Here is an 11,701-nt window from a genome sequence, read left to right as displayed (position 1 = left end):
AACGCACTTATGATCTTTAGTGTATTTTCTATCACAACTGCAGCAAAGCCCTTTTTCTCTTTTTTCTTCCAATTGTTGTGGTTCAACCATGTAGGTTTTGGAAGGCTAGGGGAAACAACACTTCCATCTTTATAGTTGTGAGTGGTATGCTTCCGTGTTGCAATAATTTTACTTTCCATTTTTCTTGTCAACCTGAATGCCTTCTCCAATGAATCAATTTCCCAAAGGCAAACCTCATGTTGAATGTTATCATTTAAAGTCCCTATGAACACATCAATCCTATGCTCCTATGGAATATCCTTTACCCTTATATTCAATTTTTGGAAGTCCTCAATGTGCTCCATCATTGAACCCTTTTGTTTGAGATGTATCAATTGGCTAAAAAAAGTGTTTCCTTTTGTATCCTCATAATGTGCTATCATTTCTTCCGTAAAAATTTCCCAAGTGACAATTTATTTACAAGAGCATAGTCATTGATACCATACAAACTGATTTCGTTCCCAATATAAAGTTGCAATGCGTACCTTTTGTGTGTTTTGCACATTATGGAGATCGAAATATTGGTCCATCTGTAGTATCCATGTTACAGGATCCTTTCCATCAAACTTCCTCATATCGATATTTGGAACATGGTGGGTCTTCAATCCACCATTAGAGTCAATGAAATCATGATTAAAATTTATTTTGTTCTCATCATGAGTTTCCTTTACTACCCTTTTGCCATTAGTAAGCATTTCTTGTAGCAAATTTGTCAAAATTTTCTTCAAATCTTCCATGTTGCCTTTAAGTTTTTCTTCTATACCATCCATCTTAGCCTCCACACCTTTCTTTAAACCATCCATCTTAGCTTCCATGCCTTTCTTTAAACTATCCATCTTAGCTTCTGTTACTTTTTGTGAGAGTGAATTTTGTTGCACTTGGTCTCGTAATTTTGATATATCATGTTGCATTTCTTCCTCTTCTTCATGAGTCATGTTAGAGCTCTCAGGTTTCTTACTAGATGTTTCCATTTTATTTCTTCAGGGCATCAATTAATGATAATAATGCTTCACTATGCCCTTTGAATTCCTTCAAACTAATTTTTCAAACCAAACTCATGCAAAATTTTAAAAAAACTACGAACATTTTTTCACTTTGTAGGGGCTCGATATTGAATCTGTTGTATCTCTGTAATTTTGGATCTCCAAGGTCTGAAATTGCGTCTTGCAGTAGCTCTTTCATTCCTCTTTCCAACCGCGCAAGACTGATCAAGATTGGATTCAACAAGGAAGAGTTATGCCAAATCTCCCACAATGGTCTGATTATAGACTCGTTCAGTAGAGCAAACTTGTACGAAGTGCCATGTGTCATTGTTTTGACCTTAGGACCTAAAAATGATACACATAAAACTAGAGATCGTCTTATTTCTGCAACTTTTACAAAATTTCAATCTGATGCTCAGAGATAAAGTTATGACAATTTTCCCCAGGTCACATGTTTGAGATATAATTTGGGATCCTGCAAAAACCCTAACTTCCTTGGATCCTATATATGAAAATATAGCGATTAAATATCTGAAATTTGAACCCAAGGTTCATTGAGATTTCAGGTTAAATGGGTTGTAATTTCTACTTCTAAAATGTCGTAGAAAAAAATTTATAAGGAAAATTCCACGATGACCTGTTTGGAGCAATGAAACCCTAGAATCCAAACCTCTGATACCAAATGTTATGTAACCAACTCACAAAATAGAAGAAAAGATAGATCAATGACTTCAAAGTCAGCCTCTTCGGGGGGGAAACCTCCTTTACATTATACAAATGAATGATTCTTGGGTGATACGAATGACAAAACCTCCGTTCTATATTAGGAGTCGAAGGGGTCGCAATATAATCAAAGTCTACATAACAATAATAATATAAGGGCACAACAATAACAATAGTGGGCTTCTATGGGGCACAATAATAACAATATGGGGACAATAGGGGCATAACAATAACAATAAAGAATACAATGATAATAGTAATGGGGGAAATCATTAGTATTATAGGGACCTAACAAACCTTCGAATGCCATAGATTCAAACGACCAACTATACCAAAGATTGGGTCACCAGCGGAGTTGTAGTGCACAAAAGAATGTTGTTGAGAACAATAATACATAGAACCCGAAGGTCATATATTTAAATGAAAATCTTATACATGACATCATATGATTTATCTATAAACCTTGATCTTAGTACTGTATGCACATGAACGTCATTGACATTAAGTATGATATGGTTTCTTCTTCTTCGTCCCCTGTTTAAAAAATGTGTTGCAGATCCCTCTCTTTCTACATCTTCATGTTTGATTTTCGTGTTTTGATATCTATATGAAATAGCATAATTTATAATAAAAAAATAGAGGGATAAAAATAATTAAAAGTAAAAATAAAAATCTTATATTTTCTCTTTTGGGTATTAATTCTTATACTTTAAAAATATTTCAATGCATTAAAAAATTGGTTTGATATATATATATATATATATATATATATATATATATATATATAATTAAAAAATATCAATTAATTCTTGACAAGAATAATAAAAAAGAGATGTGTAATTCATTCCACTTTTTAACACAAATTTATATGTTACATTTAACATATTAATAATTTCAACCTTAAAAAAAACTGTTAATATATTATATAAAGCGACTGACAAAAGCTATTTTTTATTGTTCTAATAAATAATATTTTCTCTTTTGTCTTCATAACTTTAATTTCCATGTGATTAAAACTACATGGGATACTTCATATTAATTTGATATTTTTGACATAGAAATTCTACCATAGATTATTTATGTGCCCTTGAATTAGGATGAGTATAAGTTTAAAGTTAAATAAATAGTTTGTTACAATAATTAGCTTTTTAAAAAATTATTTATTTTATTTATATCATATATATACATTATTTAATATAAAACACTAGACATTGTAATTTCCCCTCCTTATTTGGTCTCATAACCTAAAGATGGAATAAAAGGTGCAAAAGCACATTTCAATAATCTCTTAACTTTTGTAACAAACGATGATGTTGGGGCTAATGTTTCATCTAAAATTATCTACTCACCTATCTCTATTTTTCTCCAAGGTTATCTAGTCCATTAATTACTTTCGTTGCTTCCCTTCATCATATTTAAATGTGTTTCATTATTATATTTATGAATTTGTTCACGCATTCAGTAATTGTTATCGATTACTTTTTGCATAATGGTTTGTAAATTTCTGTGGTGTGGTTTTTTAGACGCTGAATTCGGATATTTAATTAAATTTAATGAGTTTTTAAATCTTAACAATGTAACATCAATTATGGGTAATCATTTTAATGCCTATATGTCATGACATATACTTTTCTTCCACGTACTTTATTTCCATGTCATTTCTTAAGAGGAGGCAGTCAATGTGTCATGCATCTAAGAGTCCATGATTATTGTTCAGTAGCCAACATATGCCATGTGCCTTGTACATCCACTTGAATCTACCATGTATGTTCCCAACCAATTCTTTCCATGTGTCAAATTTGTATAGGCTTGGTGGGATGAATTAAATGTCATGCAACTCTTGTGTCATCCATTGTTTAATCTCTTCATCCCACTATCAGATCAGTCTAATCCGTGAAAAACATTGTTGTTTAATAGATTTATGTGTCATGCATGTCCTTTTAAGATTGTTCACCTAGTTAATGGACCATTAATATGCCCAAAAGGCACACACTCTATGTTAGGATATTCTGACACATAGGAAATAGTTAAGTATAACTTGGTCTAGTGTAGAGTTAGGTAAAGTGTGTTTCTTTACTATGTACATTTTGTAACTTACAATCCGACGGTCACGATATGTAGTGATCCGACGGTTCATTCTCTCCTCGGTATTACCGACACTTGATCCGTGGCTTAACACCCGATTGGTCCATGATCTCTATTTAAAGAGCATGGAGGGTCATTTGTAGGGTAACCGTTCATGAGAGAAGCTTATGTAAATTTTCATTCTTTTATTAATAAATTGCCTGAAGTGGCCGCGTTGGCTCAGCCCATGGACTGTTTCCCTCTTTGAGGGTTTTAACCACGTGAACAATACTAGTGTATTGATCTGTGATCTGTTTGTGAGCGGTGTCCTTTGGTATTCTATCTGAGGAACTTACCCTGTAAATTCCTACATGGTATCAGAGCTATTTTGAGGGCCGCATCCGTTGGTGATCCAAATCTGAAGCCGGTAGAACTGCATCCAACTGTCGTTTCCTAGATCTACTATTTTTGACTGCTTTCGGGCTGAGAGGACTACTCTATTGTGTTAGGAGCATCTGTTCCAGTGAGGAACCCCTTTCATTTCACGCGAAAAGGTTTCTGGTAGCCCTAGCTACGTCATTTTTCAGATCTGGAGGTATACAATGTTTATTTGCAGTTTACAGTTACTTTCTCTCTGTTTATTTCGGTTTATTTAGCTCTTTGTTTTTTTATTACCGGATCTATACCTTTCATTTCTGCGTATGCTCTTTGTCATGCAACTTTGTGCGATCTGGGAAAATAAGAAACAGAAAGGAAGGATTTTTCTCATGCGTATGCTCTTTTCCGCCGCGCCTTAGTGTGATCTCGGAAAATCTGAAACATTGAGGAAAATATTTAGTTGCCGGGTAAAGCTAACTTCAAGCCGTAAGGTTTGTTTTTTTTGTATGTCCGTGTTGGGTTTTGTGTTTTTTTTTTGTAAGGAAAAAGAGCTTCCTCAAGTAAGCACGCAGCCCAAAGCTTCAGTGACTAAAAAAAAAAAAAAAAACCCCTTCATCTTTTCCAAAAATTACTAAACTTTTAGTTTAGCTCACTTGGTCCAAAACTACTTTATGAGAGTAGAGGTCTTGAGTTCAAGTCTTCTTTTTGTTGAGCTAATTATATTAAGTTTGGAAAGGGGGCGGATTTTTTTTTAACATTATCATTCATTTCCGCACATTCCCGTACTTCGTCGACATCTTCATCAAAGTTTATTCAAAAAGTCATAACTTCTTCATCCGGAAGCCGTTTTTTTTGAACCAGCCTACTTTTTCGAGATCTTTCCATTGGAACACTTAGTTTCATCATCTATAGCTTCAGTTTATGTTAAAATGGAAAGTCCATGCCAAGTTATTCTTGACAGCACCAACTACTTCCAATGGTGGTCCTACATTGTGGATTTACTTAGAAGTAAAGGCCTCTACAGAATAGCCTCAGGCCAAGAAACCAAACCGAAAGATGAAGATAAGGCAGCTAAATGGGAAAATAGGCAAGATCAAGCACGTGGGTTGATAGGGATGTCTATTTCTCCAGATCTTAGATTCCATATTGCAGAACTTGATACTCCTGATGAAGCAATGAAACAGATCACTAAAGTTTTTGGAATTAAAAATGAACTTAAAGCCCATCAACTCGAAAATGAGTTGCTTACATTGGACCCCAATAATTTTTCTTGCATTGAAGATTTTTTTTCCAAGTTCAAGACCCTTAGACTTATCTTGGAAGGTGTTAAGGTTAAGAAAGAAGATAGTAACCTTATTTATTCCATTCTTACTAAGTTGGGACCAGCCTAATCTGTGTTTGTTTCCACCTTCCATTCTACAAGGGAAGCCTTCATTTCTCAAGGACAAGCCTACAAGTCCCCTTCCTTTGATTCCTTTTGTGATTCTTTAATAAGAGAACAAGAAAAACTCTTACACCTTGGTCTTCTTAATCTTGGAAACTCTTCTAAGAAAGTGTTAGCCGCCCAGTGGCAACCAAATTCAAAGAATCCTAAGAAGTTGTATCCTAAAAGGAATGGTCCTAAACCAAACAAGGGTCCTAAGCAATTTCAGCCTCAAAATGAAAAATCATTTCAACAAAATGATAAGGCAAATAAAAACAAAGGGAAGAAGACTGATAGACATTTCCACTTTTGTAATCGAGATGGCCACTTAGAATCCAAATGCTTTAAGAAGATGGAAGCCTTGGAAGCAGCAATGAAGAAGCATAACATCCATTTGGAGAACTCTTCAACTTCAACTTCATCTTCAGGAATAGCACTTTCTACATGTGGTTGTTAAGCATCTCGGTCTGGCTATGCACTTAATGTATCTTCTTCTTCTCATTCTCATGAGTGGCTCATTGATTCTGGAGCTTCTTATCACATGGCCAAAAACAAAGCCATGTTTTCTTCTTTAAATGATTGTAACACCAAAAATATATATGTTGGTGATGATAGATCTCTTAGTGTTGTAGGCACTGGAACTGTTCATATAGACAATGGTCAATTTAATGACGTATTATGTGTTCCAACCTTATCCTCCAACCTTCTATCTGTATATCAGATAACTCATTCAGGTGAAGCTAAAATCGTTGAATTTTCACCTCACAATGTTGTAATTAAGGACCTAAGAGATCCTAGACAGATTTTAGCTATTGGAATTGCTGATGATTCTACAAGGTTGTATAAGTTTCACAACTTTGGGTCATCAAATCTTCCCTCGGTATTTGTTGCTCATAACGATGAAGTGAACAAACCTTGGCATGAGTGACTTGGTCACTTAAACTATCGCTCCCTTCAGAATCTATGTAAATAAAATATGGTGACAGGTCTTCCAATGGTATCTTGCAGAGATGGTGTTTGTTCTGGATGTGTACTCGGAAAACATCATCGGGATGGTTTTGAAAAACGTGCCTCTTGGCACGCCTCGGCCCCTTTACAGCTTGTGCATAGTGATTTATGTGGTCCACTTCCAGTTGTTTCATTCTTTGGCTACAAGTATTTCTTAACTTTCATTGATGATTTCTTCAGACGCACTTGGGTATACTTCTTAAAACTCAAGAGTGAAGTATTTAACATGTTCTTGGCCTTTAAGGCCTTTATTGAAAAATAATTTGGACATCAACTTCTTAAGCTAAGATCTGATAATGGCGGAGAATATGTTAACAACAAATTCATCAACTTTTTCACTGAGAATGGAATTCAAATGCAACATACAGTTCCATATACTCCACAACAAAATGGTGTAGCTGAAAGGAAGAATCGCACCTTAAAGGAAATGGCTACTTGTATGCTTCAATCTAAAGGACTTAGTCTTAATTTTTGGGCAGAAGCAATTAACTGTGCAAATTACATAATAAATCGCACTCCTACTAAGGTTTTAAAGAATATCACTGCAGAAGAAGCATGGAGCTCAATTAAACCAGATGTAAGTCACTTTCGTGTTTTTGGAAGTGAAGCATGGGCCCATATTCCAGATGAGAAACATAAAGCTTTAGAACCTAAGAGTGAAAAATGTATTTTTGTTGGATATCCTGAAGATGTCAAAGGATATAGACTTATTCCACTTAAGTCCAAAAATGTTATCATTAGAAGAGATGTAAAGTTTGCTGAAAATATATCGGCCTACGAGCCTAGTTCGGCGGATGTGCCACCTCTCTCTATCTCTTCTACTGTTGAAAATATTTCTTCTTCAGATGATGAAAGAAAGGATGAAAATCCTCCCCCACCTTCTCAGGATCCTCCTTCAGCTCCTCATCTTCCAAAATGGGTCCATGCTACTCGAGATGCAGCAGGTTATCTTGTCGGTGATCCTACAGATCAGCGGCGTACACGTTCTCAGTTCGATAGAGCCTCTCCTTTACTGGCTCAAGCTTCAACGAATTATGATCATGACACCTTTGCAGAAGATTCAAGCCATCCAGATTGGGACGCAGCTATGAATGAAGAATATTGTTCATTATTGGAAAATGATACATGGGATCTTATTCCTCTACCAAAGGGATAGAAACTTGTTAAATGCAAATGGGTTTACAGAACCAAGTATGGACCAGATGGGAAAGTTGATAAACATAAAGCTCGTCTTGTTGCTAAGGGTTTTTCACAAGTTGAAGGCATTGACTATACTGAAACCTTCTCCCCTGTTGCCAAAATGAATTATATCCACCTTGTTCTTTCCCTTGCTGCCTCTTTCAAATGGGAAGTCCATCAGATGGATGTTAAATCTGCCTTCTTGCATGGGGACTTGCATGAAGAAATCTATATGGAACAACCTATTGGATTTATACAAACAGACTCCAGCCTTGTATGTCGACTTAAGAAATCCCTTTATGGTCTCAAGCAAGCTCCTCAGGCTTGGTATGCCAAAATGGATAGCTTTCTTTTAGAAACTAGCTTTTCTAGGTGTCATTCTGACAATACTGTCTACACCAAGAAAGTGGGCAAGTCTCTTATCATTCTTGTTCTTTATGTTGATCATCTTGTCCTCACTGGTAGTGATCCAAACCTTATCACCCATGTGAAGTCCAACCTTAAAAAGAAGTTTGAAATGACAGACTTAGGACACTTGCATTATTTTCTTGGTCTTCAAGTCTTGCAATCCAAGGAAGGTATTTCCCTTTCCCAGTCCAAGTATGCCTATGATATTCTACGCCATTTTCACATGGAAGACTGTAAGCCATCCCCTTCTCCCTTTCAATCTGGAGCCAAACTTTCAGTCACTTGTACTTCCCCTGAAGTTGATGGTACCTTATACCGTCAACTTGTAGGAAAACTTTTGTATCTGACCCATACTCGTCCTGACCTTTCCTTTACTGTTGGCCTTGTTGCTCGGTTTATGCAAAACCCACATGAAAGTCATTGGAAAGCAGCTAAAAGAATACTTCGTTATGTTCGAGGTACAGTTCAGTTTGGGATTCATTATTGTGTCGAAGCATCTCCTCTATTGGTTGGTTTCACTAATTCTGATTGGGCTAGTGACCTTGATGATCAGAAGTCTACTGCAGGTTATGTGTTCACTCTTGGTTTAGGACCTATTACATGGGCTTGCAAGAAACAAAGTGCCATTTCCCTTTCTTCAGAAGAAGCAAAGTATCGTGGTGTCGTAGAAGCTACTAAGGAAGCCTTGTGGCTTCATCAGATCCTGTCAGAGTTTGGCTTTCAGCAGCAACATCCAACTACACTTTGGTGTGATAATCAAAGTGCCATTCAACTATGCAAAGATCCAGTCCAACATTAGCGCAGCAAACACATTGAACTGCACATGCACTTCATCAAAAAGCTCATTCACGACCATGTTCTTGAACTGCAATATTGTTCAACAGATGATCAAGTTGCAGACATCTTTACAAAGGCTCTCACAGAGGCGAAGTTTACTAAACTTCGATTTATGGTTGGAGTTCAGGAAGTTGTCACTAAGGGGGGATAGGCTCTAGTGCCTCCTTCCTTCTCCTATTGTGTCATATTTGTAAATCCTTCAATCCTATCCCAAGTTGTTCTTAAGGGGGGATGTTAGGATATTCCGACACATAGGAAATAGTTAAGTATAACTTGGTCTAGTGTAGAGTTAGGTAAAGTGTGTTTCTTTACTATGTACATTTTGTAACTTACAATCCGACGGTCACGATATGTAGTGATCCGAAGGTTCATTCTCTCCTTGGTATTACCAACACTTGATTCGTGGCTTAACACCCGATTGGTCCATGATCTCTATTTAAAGAGCATGGAGGGTCATTTGTAGGGTAACCGTTCATGAGAGAAGCTTATGTAAATTTTCATTCTTTTATTAATAAATTGCCTGAAGTGGCCGCGTTGGCTCAGGCCGTGGACTGTTTCCCTCTTTGAGGGTTTTAACCAAGTGAACAATACTGGTGTATTGATCTGTGATCTGTTTGTGAGCGGTGTCCTTTGGTATTCTGTCTGAGGAACTTACCCTGTAAATTCCTACACTATTTAACATATTAATATTTGGGGTTTCTTCCCTATAGTTTGGGCCTCCAACTAATTCCAATTTTCAAATGGTCGAAACTTCTCATTTGGGTGAATTTTTTCAGAGAAAGATATATCGCTAGAAAGGTCTTGAAGAGAACTATGCAATTATGTTATTTATAGCATCAATAAGGAACCTTAACCGCATCAATATCTCAAATAACATCAAGCTCTTTTAACTTCATTTGATGAGATTTAACTATCATATTGCTTCATAGAGGATATCATTACTTCATTAGGTATCATGAATGATAATATTGTTGTCTCAAACAACCTTTGATATCAATGACATATTGGCCATTGATGACGACACTATGTGGAACCGACTATCCAATTATCCTTTATTCTTGTTGGTGCATTGTTAGCGATGGTAACATTTCCACTTCTATCTTCATTGAAGGATACAAATATACTTATATCACCTCTTATGGATCTTTAAAATCCACTATCAATATGTCATTGATTTCCTTGATTCTTGGCATGCAAAACCAAACTACATTCTTCTGGATGTACAATCCTCTTCCTTTTCCATATTTTGGTAAATTCCTGATTTCTATATCACTGATAGGACAACAATTTGCTTCTACATTCATTGGCCTTATGCCCAATTTTTTTGCAAATAAAATAGTCAATTTCATCCATAAATGGAGAAAATACCGCTTGATGAATGATTTTACACTTCTTTTCATTTCATGTAAACTTGGCTTAACTCTTGCATTTCTAGTCCTCATGCCTTTTTATGTTGAGAAATGTACCAAATTACAACAAAAATTATGGTAGATAAATCAAAGAAAATACAAAATATATGGGTACCTAGGAGTGAAAAATATTCTTGATAGGATGAGTCCTCAGTTGTTGATCAAATGAAACTCTAATCTTTGTTTCTTTCTACTTTGTTACTTGTGTGACTCCGCATATCCTATTTTTTTTAATCATCATTTCATGTAACTTTGGCTTAACTCTTGCATTTCTAGTCCTGGTACCTTTTATGTTGAGCAACATTATAACAAAAAATATGGTAGATAAAACAATGAAAATAGAAAATATATGGGTACCTGGGAGTGGAAAATATTCTTGATAGGATGAGTCCTCAATTGTTGATAAGATGATACTTTAATCTTTGTTGATTTCTACTATGTTACTTGTGTGACTCCACATATCCTATTTTTGATGATAATCACTTCCTCTAATAGATTTGCTAGGTTGGTGACTTATTCCCTTAAAATAATTAACATAGATTTTTGAACCCTTCTATTTTGATGCTTTAGGGTTTGAACCTCCTTTGACTCGTTTTGGTGTTTACTTGTACCTGAGTCCTATTTTAATTAATGGAGGTCATTGGTTGTTGATAACATGTAATAATTTTTTTGATCCATTTACATATTTTAAGTTCAGCTACAATTGTGTCTTAGTCTTCTTGAGATATTTTCTTAAGGACATAATTTTTGAAACCAATATATCACAACATATCTCTTTTTCTTGTAATTTCTACATTAAAACTCCCCCCAATCATCTGGAATCTTCTAAATGGACTCTTAAAAACACGATTTATTCATTTGCATTATTCTCTTCTTCCTTGTAGGCTTGGTTTTTTTTTAATTCATTTGAGCCAAGCTACTTCCTTCAATGCACGTAGAAGTTCACTTTCCATATCAACAATCACTTCACATTCTTCTAATTTAGTTTACTTATGACCATAAATTTAACTTTTAATTTCCATAAGGAGCTTCTCATAAAGGTTTGTGCTATATTCATAATTTACTTCATCTTCACATGAAGTGTCACTATCTTCTTGCAAATAGAAACTTTCCTTTTAGAAAAAATCTTCTTGGTAATTTTCTTAGATGCTTTCTTTAATTTTTCTTAATTTTTAGAATTATTATTCTTTCTATAATGTCATTTCGAAGAAAAGTTCCCTATTCTACCACATTAAAAACATTTTAATGGT

Source organism: Pinus tabuliformis, chromosome 9, assembly GCF_031772625.1.
Source record: "Pinus tabuliformis cultivar Carrire ecotype Pingquan chromosome 9, CPIR1, whole genome shotgun sequence".
NCBI classification, from domain to species: Eukaryota; Viridiplantae; Streptophyta; class Pinopsida; order Pinales; family Pinaceae; genus Pinus; species Pinus tabuliformis.
The sequence above is the reverse complement of the archived record's forward strand: the minus strand, read 5'-3'. Positions refer to the sequence as shown.